Source organism: Mauremys mutica, chromosome 2, assembly GCF_020497125.1.
Source record: "Mauremys mutica isolate MM-2020 ecotype Southern chromosome 2, ASM2049712v1, whole genome shotgun sequence".
Lineage (NCBI taxonomy): Eukaryota > Metazoa > Chordata > Testudines > Geoemydidae > Mauremys > Mauremys mutica.
The window spans coordinates 153,051,321-153,065,264 of NC_059073.1; the positions used below are offsets into that span (position 1 = coordinate 153,051,321).

Below are 13,944 nucleotides of genomic sequence, written 5' to 3' on the forward strand. Positions count from 1 at the left end.
TCTGCTTGAGGCTGCACTAACTGCAGTGGTATGCACACACCATTCTCTTTATGCCATGTTGAATATAACATATAATATAATGTTATATTCACCATGTTGAATATAATATATTCAAACCTGTGGGTCTTTACTGTGTGTGTGATAAGCATAACTAAACTAGCTTCACTCGAAACAATATAAATATTTGTGACAAAGAAAATTTGACAAAAATCAGTATTTCTAAATATTGTTACTAAGCCTAATCACCATGGATTTGTGGCTAAAAGAAGGAACTTTGAAACGAAAAGCAAGTTCTTCTGGTATTCCAACTGTGGCAGAAATAAACGAGCAAAATATTGTGACACTTCAAAAGGAGGATGAACTATCACAGTCTTTTGTTGCTGAAAAATCTGTTAGTACTAGTGAGTTATCCAAGGTGAAAGAATTTCCACTGAAGTATATCAAAAAACAAGAAGAAGCAGGTGCTAAAAGACTGAAACGAAAATATTATGAAAGTTATTTATCTTTCGGTTTTACGTGTGTTGGAAATAAAGATGTTCCTGATGCGCAGTGTGTCATGTGCAACAAAATACCAGCAAACAGTTCATTGGCTCCTGCTAAACTTCGTAGGCATTTGGAAACCAAGCATGCTGAATACAAAGACAAAGATATAAGTTTTTTCAAGTGAAAGTGTGACTCATTTGGAAATTGTAAACTTTCGATGATTAACATTGCTAAAACAGGTAACAAAAGTGCAACAGAGGCATCTTATTGAGTAAGTTACCATATAGCACTTGCCGGAGAAGCTCACACTATTGGAGAAATGCTTATTAAGCCTTGTGCAAAAGATATTGTAACGTGCATGTTGAGCGAGCAGTCTGGTAAAAAAATTGATGCTGTACAGTTGTCAAATAATACTGTTGCACACCATATTAAAGATCTTGCCGATGACAGAGAAAAAGAGCTAGTTTGCCGACTGAAAATTTGCCATGAGTATTCATTGCAGCTAGATGAGTCCACTGACATTTCAGGACTTGCTGTGCTACTAGTATTTGTCCGATATAGATTTAATAGTATTATTGAAGAGGACCTGCTCTTATGTGAATCTCTGCAAAGCAACACAACTGGAGAAGAAATATTCAACTGCATCAACAATTTTATCAGAAAGCATGAAATTAGTTGGGGAAAATGTATTGATGTATGTACTGACGGTGCTCGGGCAATGATCGGGAAGATGAAGGGAGCTGTAACTCGAATCATAAGTATGGCAGAAGAAAGCACTAAGAGCCACTGTGTTCTACACAGACAAGCACTTGCAGTTAAAAAAAATACCAGCATATCTGAAAATTGTGCTCGATGTAGCAGTACAAATGATCAATTTTGTCAAATCTCAACCACTTCAGTCCAGGTTATTTAAAATTTTGTGTGAGGAAATGGGTAGTCAGCACAAAGTGCTTCTTTTACATACAGAAGTGAGGTGGCTATCCAGAGGAAAAGTGCTTGTGTGGCTTTTTGAGCTTTGTAGTGAACTACTGGTATTCTTCACTTCAGATAATTCAGGATGAAAATTTAATGACTGTCTGACAAATTCCTCATGGCTAATGAGACTTGCGTATTTTACAGCTATTTTTGCAAAATTACATTAAATTAATCTGTTACTGCAAGGAAAGAATGTGACCATTTTTACTACCACAGATAAAATTTCATCATTAAAAAAGAAACTGAAATTCTGGGCATCTTCTGTAGAACAGAATAACTTCGACTGCTTCCCTACATTACATGAATTTCTGACTGAAATAAATTCTATAGATCATGAAGAAGTTTCCAGCACCATTTTACAGCACTTATGTGAGTTGCAGGCCTTTATATTAGAATATTTTCCTACAACTACTGATGATAATGCTTGGGTTCAAAATCCATTAGTAATTACAGCCAAACTAGTCGGCTTTATTGTTCAAGATTATGGAAGCCTAATTGACTTAATTTCTGACTCTGATCTGAAACAAAAGTTTAAGGATCTTCCGCTGAATAATTTTTGGAGCAGCTTAATAGAAGAGTACCCTAATGTGGCTAAACGTGCAGTTCGAGTGCTCCTTCCTTTTGCTACAACTTATTTGTGTGAGATTTTCATATTATACTGCAACAAAAAACAAAATATAGGAATAGACTTGATGCTGCACCTCACATGAGGAGTCAACTTTCCAGCATTATTCCTAATATTAAGAGAATTTGTGATAGAAAAACGCAGAAACACCAATCCCATTAAATCCAAATTTGTATTTCTGTTTATAAAATAGATTTTCCTAGTAAAAATCTAATTTGTTTGGTGTTTGTGTATATATAAAAACAGGGGTGGGGGTTAAGTAGAACATTGTTTTTAATTTTGACTCTTGCACTTGATTTTTGTACTACTTTATATGAGCTTTCCAGTTAGAAATTGTTAGTTCAAGTAATTTTAAATTTGTATTTTTGCTTTGTTTTATAAAATAAAATATATTTGAGCATAAATAATGCATTTTTTTATTTGAAAACCAAATGACTACAAAATAATATTATAAATGTTCTGTAATAGGCTAAAAAGTGTTCAGTGGCCAAAAAAGTTTGGGAAACACTGGTGTAGATGTTACAGCAGGCTATGAAGCCTGCGGGGGAGTGGGGGAGGGGATTAGGCCACTTCCCCACTGGGGAGACCAGGCCCACCCGCTACTCTGGGTCCCTACAAATAGCAGGGGCCCTACAAATAGCAGCCACGTGCTGCTTTCTTTAGTAGTTGCTGGTGCTGCATTCCCTGGGCTGCTTCCCACTCTGTCCCATCATCTTCTTGATTTCTGTTACCCTGCTCAAAGGTATGTCCCAGGCCTCCAGGCCTGGAGAGCTTTACAGTCTTATCCCTGCTTGAAAAGGGTTTCTCCCCAGTCTCTTTACCTGTGGAGTTTCACCAATGTCTTGTCCTTCTTCACCCTTGGTCCCAGCTAGCAACTGATCTGCTCAGGCCCTGCAACTCCTTTTAACTGAGCCTGCTGTGCTCTGTCAGGCTGCAGGGAAGCAGCCTTTCTAGGCAGGCCTGGAGGACCCACCTGCACAGCTCCTTTTCTGGGACAGGGTATGATAGGACCATGAGGCCACCAGCAGGGGAAGGGTCTGTAAGGGCCCAGTACATCCCATCATATCAAGATACAGAAAAGGGGGAAACAGGTGAAGCACTTTAAATAGGGAATTAAATACCACTTTCATTTTAATAATATTTTTATTCCTGTTACTTGTAGCTGCCTGTTTGACAGGCCTGTAGATGCTATGAAAGATGGCAACAACCATCGTTTTTGGGGAAAGACAAAAAGTAGTAAGCGGAGACAGGCTGCAGCTGTTGTTGCTTCTGCTTCCTTTAAGACATATGCCCACTACAGGGGAGAGAAAACAAAAAAAAGCAAAGATAGAAAACAGCTGCTGACTCTACTTGCAACCTCACTGCTGGAGGAACACAGGCACAGCATATGGGCTATTAGCCACTCTGAGACTTGGACAACTTGTTCTAGCATCAGGATGTAGCCTTTAGCTTCCTCTCTCATCATGGGATCTTAGTTTTGCAAAGGACAGAGTTGCCTTGGCAGGCTCAGTCAGAAGCAAAAGGAGAGAGAGTGGAGAGAAAGGAAATAAGATGGGGAAAGAAAAAGGACACTTGAAGGAGCGGGTGACAGCAGAAACCGAAGTATCACATTCCAGGTGTTGTTTAGGATTTAGCTGAAGTTGGTGATGTCATTGGTTCCCTCTCTCTAGCCCAACCTGTTAAAATGCTTTTCAGGATCGGGATGATGAAGGCTCAGTGGTGTTATGGTGGATCCTCAAGTCCCAGGGGACACTAGGAGTAGCAGCCATGGTGGTAAAGCTGAATCCTTCCCACCCACCCACTCACCCCCTGATTCCATTGAGCAACCCTGATAAATGATATCTAAGAAGGGTGGCAGCCTTATCCCATTAACATCAATCAAATGAGACATTTTAGTCATTTCATTTATAAACATCTCTTCCCATTTCTAGAATCTTTTAGCTCGTTGTATCAAGCAGTGAGTGACTTTATGATAGCTTTAGGCTAAGTCTACACTCTAATGAAAAACTAGAGTTCGAATTCAGGCTCAGGTCTAACCCCCTTCTGTCTATACACAAATTGCTCTAACCTCACATTCAGTATCAGGGTCCTAATATCCCATGGTGTATAAGCAGATTACTACCATCTCTACTCCCAGGGTATGTCTAATTCTTGGCTTTGACTAATCAAACATCTCTCCCACCTCTGGCTCAAGTGACCTCTTTTAAACCTAATTGGGATGAGCAGCCTAGGCACAGGTGCACCTGGCCTGGCTCCTTCTTGAAGGGCCAGTGTCAATCTATGACAGGCATGTTGTGATTTCTGATGATTACTGTACTACAAGGCAGCTGTCTGGCTGTTCTAACTTTTGCTTGGGAATTAACCCAAGGTTGGAGGAGCGCAAAGGTAGCTTTAAAAAGTGTCCCCCACTCGGATAGTTATACTGTGATTCTTGCCTGTAGGCAAAGATCTGAGCCATATTTTGTTTCTCTGCTGACACTACTAACAAAGAATTCCAGAATGATTTTTTTTTTTAAACAAAAATGTGTGATGTGGTTTACCGGTCCACTAGGAACTGGGTAGAGCCAACCTAGTCATTTCACATAAGTCATTTGCTTATTTCTTTACAAAAATGGTATATGTTTTTATCTTCAGAAAAAAGTCAAGAATTCATACAGGTTTGTTATTGTACAATTTCACTTAGATACATACAGTATTAGTCTTATTGTGCCTACTACAACATAGATTATAGGAGAAAGGCAGCCATTTGTTTGTATGAAATTTGCACTGACAACATATAGTATCCATTGGCTAGAACCTGAGTACACTTCCTACACTCAAAACAAGAAAACCAAATTAGATTCTAATAATAATGACAGATACCATTTTTTTGTCCCTATTATCTCTTCCTCTTCACACATACCCTCATTGTGATAGATAGTATACTGAAAGAAAACATTTGTTAGGTAGAAATACAGACCAAAAAAAGCAGTTCAGCCAAATAGAAGCATATAGAAAAGTTGCTTCATTTGAAATAGTTAAGATTTCCTATGTAAATAGTGAGATATAAAGAACCACCAAGGACTTAATTTACTGAAAGACGCAACCTGGTACTAAACAAATATCACTGAATCCTGTGAGATTTAGCACCAGGTCATAATTAACTGAAAGGAAAATGGGATTTCTTGAACACTCTGGTCTGTGCTGAGGATTACTAATTAATCAGATTGAAATCAAAGCAAAAGCACCTCCACAAAGGACTCACACATACATACAGCAAAGCTTGTAATTTTTGACAAAGCAACATTTTAATACAGCACCTGGGAGCACAAATTTCTACACTACATATAACTGGTAGCAACTGATGGAGGGCGGGGGGGGGTGTGTGGGTGGAGAACAAGGTCATCTACTTGTTGGGTTGCTAAATTGCATGATTGACTATGGCTTGGACTCTGCACCTGCATGAAAACATTTTTCACAATAAGCTTTGAATGCTTTTATGAGCAAGCTTGACAGCCAGTACTTTTTTTTACAAATTCCAGAGGTACCATTACTTGGATGTGAGACGAAAGATGCAGCAGCTAGAGTCAGTATTTGGCTTTCTATATGATATCCATAGCTTGCAAAAGAAAATAGCAAAACACATAAGAGAATTTTGTATACAACTAGAGTCGGCATTGACTCATGAAAATTCAAAAGACTTTGATGCTACAGTTTTTTGTAATGAGCTTCAGGCTTTTTCAAGATAACTTAAGAAACATTCCACTCCTGACTCTTAGCCGTCCCCGACATCCTCACAGACAGTTTTCCAAACATTTTTATAGCTCTATGCATTATTTAATGTTGCCAGTTTCCATAGCTAGTGGGGAACGTAGCTTCTCAAAATTAACATTGATAAAAACATATCTGCGTTCAACAATGGTGCAAGAGAGACATGTTGGACTTGCCACAATGTCAGTAGATAATGAGATAGCTGGAAAATTGGATCTAAAATACCTAGTGACTGAATTTTCAAAACTTAAAGCAAGAAAAGCCATGTTTTAAGAGCACAGAGTTTTTTTATTTGGAGTGTTTTGTAAATACAGGTTAAAGTTCATTGAAGAGTTTTCTTATTTCTTTCGATAGTGTATGTGGTGGTAATGGCAGTTAAAGCAGCACAGTGTAATGGATGATTTTGGATTTGTAGTAATAAAAATTATAATTAAAATTTGTAATGCATTTTTATTTGAATTCGGACTGAAATATCATCTAGCTGCTGAGTACAAATCTATTCTGAAAATTTCATGTCTCTATTTTATATAATCTCAGAAATATTGGTTGGACAGATGGAGGGACAAACCGAATAATTAAGCCTCTGTTAAAAAAACAAACAACAACAACAAAAACAACAAAAACCTTAAAAAACATTAAAAGGAAAAAAGGGGCAAAATGTTTCCCAGTTTACCAAAAACCTCAGCCTAGATCTGTTCTTGGGGTTTGGGGGTGGGGGCGCCGCTTGCATGGTTTGCCTAGGGCGCCAGTTGCTGGCAGCTAGTCTAGGGCCACCCCTCATCCAAGATGATCTAATGATGACAGAAGCAGCCTACCTGTTCCCCAGGACTGGGTGAGATCATTATGCTATATTGCTCAGTCTGCCTTTTACTTATGCTTGATCCAGGAGGTAGTATATTATCCTATTTTATTATTATTATTATTAAAGCTTTAAATTAGTTAAAATTATTAATTATTGTGGACAGTGTTTTTCACTCAACACATGAATGGTTTAAAGAACTGAAAAAAGCTCAGCTGCCAGAGAGCACTGGAGACTGCAACTGTGCATAGTGAAATGTTGTGAAGAAAGGAAGTGACAAGTTGATATAAGGAAATCTCTAGTTTAGCAGGCAAGTTTCCTGCATATTCCTTTTACTTAGAAGGAAATAAGAGGGCATTGAATTTAAAATAGTATTAGAGCAGCATGAATGTTATATTAGGCATTTGAATGGCAGGAAAATTCTGGTCAGGTTTGCTCAAGCAATGTTAACATAGCTGCATTGTACAATTTACACAACCTAACACACAATACAATGTATACAAAATAAGAAAGCTTTAAGAATAATACAGTAATTGACAAGTAGGGTTTTTTTACTTAAGTGTAGCCATAACAAGGTTCTTTACATGCTATATAGAACCTGCACTGATTCGTATCTCCGCCTATGTTCCCTTATCATTTAAAGGAAAGGCTGCAACTCTTTCCTCCTCCACCCAACAGAGGCTTTGGTTAGACTGTATATGAAAGGCTACTCCGGAAAAAGTTAGCCCTAGCCCAGTTCCTACTGAAGTAAACTTGTTTCAGGTTTTTAGCCATATCTTCAGCTTTTTTAATCTTCTGAAACAGAGATCTAGTATATCACTTATCTTTGGAGAAATAAAAATTACTTACCTACAATTATTGATCTGAGAAAGCATACTTACAATAAATTCACACTCATCCACCCCTTTCGCAGAGTTGTGAATCATGTTATGTTTGGAATTGCTATTGGGGACTGGTTCATTCTTTCTGATTTTCAAATCAAATAATTATATGTCTTTGCTGAGATTTTTAGAATTTTTTACTTTTCTAGACAGCTGTGCCAGTCTCACACTGAAAGAAGGAATTCAGGAGTGAACTATTCAAACTACACACCTCCAGAGAATAAGAATTACAGTTAAGTAACTTTTTTTCTTGTTTCACTCTCTCTAGTACAGTTTTGACTATATTCTAAAAGTCTGCCATCACTATGACATCTCATTTTGCACTTGAAAACAAGACTGCAAAGGAGCATTAATAACTACACCTAGCAAAAGTGTGTCATGTCTCCATTAAGACACAATAGTCTATGTTTTAATGTTTGTTCCTCTTAAAGTTGGATATTTATTTTTGGAGGTGTACGTTCAAAGACCATTCTATCATCTGTGACTTTTAATGGTTTCATATCTCTGCACCTGTGATTGCATTAAAAAAACCCTGAAATTAATCCTAGTGAAGAAACGATGTCTACTAGAACAGGATTTCCATTCTGTGGGAAATACCAAGAGTTTGAATCCTCTCCCACTTCTGAATTGGAACAAAACACCAGAGTTTTGAACTCTCATGAAACTAACATTAAAAAGAAAAGAAAAAGAAAAAAAACCCTACAAATAGAGGCCATCAAATTTGTTTCATTTCAATAATTCAAGAATGTTTTGGCTGGACTTTCTCATTTTGATTCATTTCATTCCAATTTGTATAGAATATTGATCATGAATATAATAGTATTTTAATTATAGAGAATATGTAATACAATTCAACAATAAATTAATTAAAATAAGTCAAAACAAAACTTTTCTACTTTCTCTTTGAAATCAACATCTGTAAAACATCTTGACAAAACTGCATTTTTAACAGATTTTGTTTCTATCAAAAATGTTTCTACCAACTCTATTTAAAAACAAAACAAAACAGTTTTTAGCAAAAACAGATTAGGTCAATATACAGGTACTTCCTTGTATTGCTTCAAGCAGAATTGGGATTTTTTTTTTTGAAAGGCAGTAGCCAAGTTTTTGCAGATGTAGCACCATTTAAAATTCAAATACAAATCTTTGCTCTGATGCATGTTAACTCCTACCCAAACTCCTGATACAATTTTTTTTTTTAGATCTTGACTAAAAACCAGTACCACACAAAATAAATATGGCACATATGATGTAAAACCTGAGTAAAAAACAGATTTTGAAATATAGCTGTTAATAGGAAATCATCAACAAATGGGTTTGTTTTTACAGGGGTCTCACAGGAATCAATTCTGGGCCCAGTGCCATTTAATATCTTTATCAATAGTCTGGAAGAAGAGATGAAATTTTTGCTTATAAAATTTGCAGATGACATAAATTTATGGAGTGGTAATTAATAATTGTTGGTCAGGAACAGAGTGATCTGTAATGAGTTGTAAATTAGGCTTAGTTAAACATGCATTTTCATACAACTAAAGGCAAGCGGATCTTGCAATTAAAAGGGCCTACATAGAGCCTTGGAAGGGCCTGTATTTTGAAAAGCAGTGATGCAAAATGACTTAGGGGTCATGGTGTATAACCTACTGAACATGAGTTCCCAAGGTGAAGCAGTGGCTAAGAGCAAATGCAGCCCTTGACTGTATAAGGAAAATATTGATTAAAAGTAGGGAGGTGGTATTACTTCTGATAGAGCATTAGTGAGACCCTTCCTGGGATACTGTGTTCACTTCTGGAGTCTGTACTCTAAGTCTATGCCTACACTATGAGGTAGGGGTGTTATTCCTCTGCCCATTTACATAGATGCTACCATAGTGAGAGCTAGCATGAGTGAATATAAATAGCACAAGTAGTGGTAGCAGAGACATGGCTGTCCTGTGCCGAGTACAAACTTGCCTCAGCTCACCCAGGCCTCTGCTAATGCTGTCTGTGCTACTGCAGCTCCACTGCTGAAAGGTTAAAATCCATGTGCATTTTATATAACAATTTGGTATATGGATTGTTCCAGCTCTTTTCCAGACCCAAAGTCCAGAGTATGGTCAAGGGACCAGAGGCCTAGCAAATAGTGATCAGCTAAGAGAAATCTGGGGTAAACAAGATAACATTGCCTTTGCTAAGATATGCTTGGTCAGTAATAAAAGGTAATAACTGGAGATATACCAATCTCTTAGAACTGGAAAGGACCTCAAAAGGTCATTGAGTCCAGCCCCCTGCCTTCGCTAGCAGGACCAAGTACTGATTTTGCCCCAGATCCCTAAGTGGTCCCCTCAAGGATTGAACTCACAACCGTGGGTTTAGCAGGCCAATGCTCAAGCCACTGAGCTATCCCCTATGTGAGCAGCCCTAAAAATGCCAGATGTTGAAGCAATAACTAAATAATTATGTTTCAGATTGACCAAAGGATCCCTGTTCCAATTGTGTCACTTTCTTCTGTAGGGAATGTTCTTCCCACAGATCCAACCTTGAGTTTATGAAAATTGGCACATGTCTGCCTTAACAATGCCTGCCTTAAGATATGAAAGGGACAATCTTTATTGCCATATACTTTCACTGTTTCTTTGCTTTAACCCCTAGGAATGTACTTGTTGGACAATCAAAGGAGTTGCTCCATTCCTATGGACCCCAAATCAGAATTCAACATATATATTTTATACTACTAACATTTTATCAAAGTATTAATTAAATGTTAACTTGCTAACTTGAGACCATGGGTGGAGACATTATGTAACCTTTTAACCATTGGCACAAAACCTATCCCGGGATGTGGAACTGCCTACCTCGTCACTTTCCCCCGCCCATGGAAAATCTATATATTCTATTGTAATCTAATGACAGTGTCTCTGAGCCTAATAAGCAAGGTGATACTCCGCCAGTGCTGTGTGTAATAAACTCCTATGCTTGACCTCTACACGGTGTGGATTTATGTCCTTCACTGCTATTTATACTCATATTTCAATGAGAGTTCTGAGTATGCATACATGAAAAGGGGACTCATACTCCTAAACTCGGAATAGAATAAAAAGGATGCTGACAAACTGGAAAGGGTTCAGAGAAGAGCTGAAAGGATGATTTGGGTCAGAAATTCCTATCTTATAGAGAGAGGCCAAAACATCTCAATCTATTAGCTTACCAAAGAGAAGTTTGATGCCATTAGTCACAGTCTATAAGGATCTACATGAGGAGAAGATTTGACAGAGTGTGCTTTACCCCGTCACTAATTAACTCTTGGAAGAGCTTGCCTAGAGATGTGGATTTTCCCTCACCAGTACTTTAAGTCCATATTGCAGAGCTCTGTAAAACACATGCTCTAGCTCAGTCAGCAGGCATGGGCTTGATGCAGGAATCACTTGAAATTCTATAGCCAGTATTAAGCAAGTGGTCAGATTATGAGATCCTAATGATCCCTTCTGGCTCATTATGAATCCCGCAAACTGAGAAGTTTACCCGGAGATTTCTCGTGCTTCATATTTACAGTAAGTGGCACTGAATTAAATCAAAGCAATTTGTTTCATAAAGAGTTTGTTTAGAGCTTTAATATACTGTGCATGGGTCCTTTAATAAAAGGCTAAGTTGGGAAGTCCTTGCTCAGGCAAGTCTCTAATATATCCCATTTAACCTAAGTATAAACTTGAAAACTGCTGGTTATAGTAAAGAAATTGAAAAAAAATATTATCATAGGGATGATGCAGACCCATTTAAGGATGGTCCATTCAAGCATATGCAGATTTTTCCTTGAGGCATGGACCTGAAAATGAATTTTGGCATATCATACTCAGAAGGGGGAGCTGCTAGTGATTATATAAAGCTCTTGACTGTTTTGTTTTGTTTAAAAAGAAACCCCACAAAGTATATGGAATTAACTACAGAAAGTGTTCATTCAAAGCATCAGCATTGCCAACCACAAACATTAAAAATTATGAGTCAGGCCCCCCCAAATTTTGAGATTAGCCTAATAATTTTTTTAAAAAATCATTCTCAGAACCACTGGAAATGAGCCTACTTGGTCAGGTGCCTAAATATGGATTTGGAGGCATAATTTAAGGTGCTTCAGTTTGAAAATGTTACCCTTAGTTCCTTTACCAAACACAAGTGTATATGAACGAGCCCAATAACTCAAAGTATGTGATTTTGCAAGAATATTGTCCAATTACTCAGTTGAGCTCCTGAATGGGGAAGTCGAGTGTCTCTTCATTCCCATCTGCACAACCCCCTTTCCCACCTGCAACTAGGGGATGTTCCCAGTTGTTAATATTTCCTGCTCTGAGAACTTTTTCTTGAATGTGAATGTCTGTGCTTGTCATACTAATAGAGTATGAAAGGTACTTAACTATCCTTAGTATTCTCTTTTCCCATGTCTCCAATTCACTGCAATAAGCTGCCTTATCGACCTTTTCCGGAAAGTTTGTACAGTCTTGCACAATGTAGCCCTAATCTCAGCTGGAGATACTAAATACTAAATACTAATACTAAAATACTAAATACTAATACTAATACTGATGTAAGCAGAGTCAGGATGAGATCTATCCTGACATCTGGTGGTACATTATGAGGAGTGGGCAAAGGAATTTTAGGAATGTGCATTTGCATTGGTAAATCCACTCCACTTAGCATAACATACAGCAGCATGGGATGGTTATTTTCACACTGTGGAATCCCCAATTTCTTTGTTATTGGGGCAGGAAGGAAAAAAAAGTGCTGTTACCTTAATTATGTGAATGAGGAACTATGAGACTGCTTTATGACAGAAATGACTCAACCTACATTAAATAGTACTTGCTAGACAAGGGACATGGGTTCCAAAACCCAGTGAAGAAAGAGAGGCTGGGGACTGGTGTGTGTACCTGATGGTATGGGCCCCTTTTGAGGGCCTGGAACACCAATTGCACATCCTCCTCTCTCCACTGTTAAAGAGCAGAGCTAATTTTGAATCCTTTAGGAGTCCATCTGGAGGCTACTGACCTGAATTCCCATTGGGCCAAGGTGGCGCTGGGGCTCTTCTACTACAAGTTGAAACCAATAAGAGCTGAAATCACTAAAAGAGCTAAGCTTACTGAGCTGAGATCACTGAGTGGGGGAGCCTGAAGATCGATCGCTAAGCAGCTGGCAGAGCGGAGCAGTCTGCAGCACGTTGGTGCAGCCCGTGGAGCAGTGTGGAGCGGTTCGTGGGGACGGCTGATGCGGTTCACGGGTTGGCTGGAGGAGCAGCACAGCTGATGGAATGGAGCCAGTCGTGGTGAAGGCTGCAGCAGAACTCCACGGAGAAGCGGGCCAGTCGGCCCTGGCCCACGTAAGGTGTCCCTTAACACCCTGCGTGTGCCCCCCCCTTCCACCCAGGCTGGGGGGGTAAAACTCTGCAGATAAACTTTTGAACTCTGGGGTGGCACTGACCAGAGACAGAGACTCTTGGGTTGTTGGACTTTGGGGTTATTGGACTTAAGACCCTAAGGGGGAAAGGACAGTGCCAAATGTACTTGGAGGTGGGTTTTTTGCTTATGGTTTGTGTATAGTCCTGTTTGTGGTGTCTCTCCAACGTGATGCCGCATTGTTTCCCTCCTTTATTAAAAGGATTTTGCTACACTCGGACTCTGTGCTTGCGAGTGGGGAAGTATTGCCTCCTAGAGGCGCCCGGGGCGGGGTGGTAGGTAATTGTCCCAGGTCACTGGGTGGGGGCTCGAGCCGGTTTTGCATTGTGTTATTGAAAAGGAACCCCTGGATTCTGAACCCAGCCCTTGTTGCTGCCAACTCAGAGGGGCAGAAGGGTTACACTAAAAATGAAATATTAACATATTTATTTCTATTTTTCCCTTATTTAAAGGGCTATATTGGAAAGTGCTGACAAAGAAACAGAAGCCAACTCCTTTGCCTATTATAATTGAAATTGACTTGTGAAGCAATCACTCCATGACAACTGCAGTTATTAGATCCCAGCTCGGCGAACTGGTGCTAATTTATAGATTCTCAGTTGTGGCAATCAGCAACTAACAGGAGCCAAGACACTACCCCTACTGCTGCTGCTGTACAAAACAGTAGTAACAGAGTTGCAGTAGGCTGCAGTTTACTTCAGGCTATTTGGCTCTCCAGGGATGCAGATCAGGCTGAAGCATAACTCCAATATAAGCTTCAGGAGCAAGGCATCATAATGAGTTTGGACTTTCCTCAAGAACAGAAGATGCGTCAAAAAACAAACAAACAAACAAAAACCACCTGCTTAGTTCTTTTAGTGTATCTGTTAAAAAATTATGTGGTTCTTCTACATCTTAAGTTTGTCTGAGTCATCTTTGGAAGCCTACCCCTGCCACAGCTCAGCAACTGTAGTCAAGCATCTAATTTTTGCTACTTCAAAATCAAGCTACGCACTCTGTGAATCTCAAAATGCA

General features: G+C 38.9%; 1 pseudogene; it reads left to right on the forward strand.

Annotated features, from left to right (window-relative positions):
* Positions 1-247: 247 nt before the first annotated feature.
* On the forward strand, positions 248-2,245 carry LOC123363226 (annotated as a pseudogene).
* Positions 2,246-13,944: the final 11,699 nt, after the last annotated feature.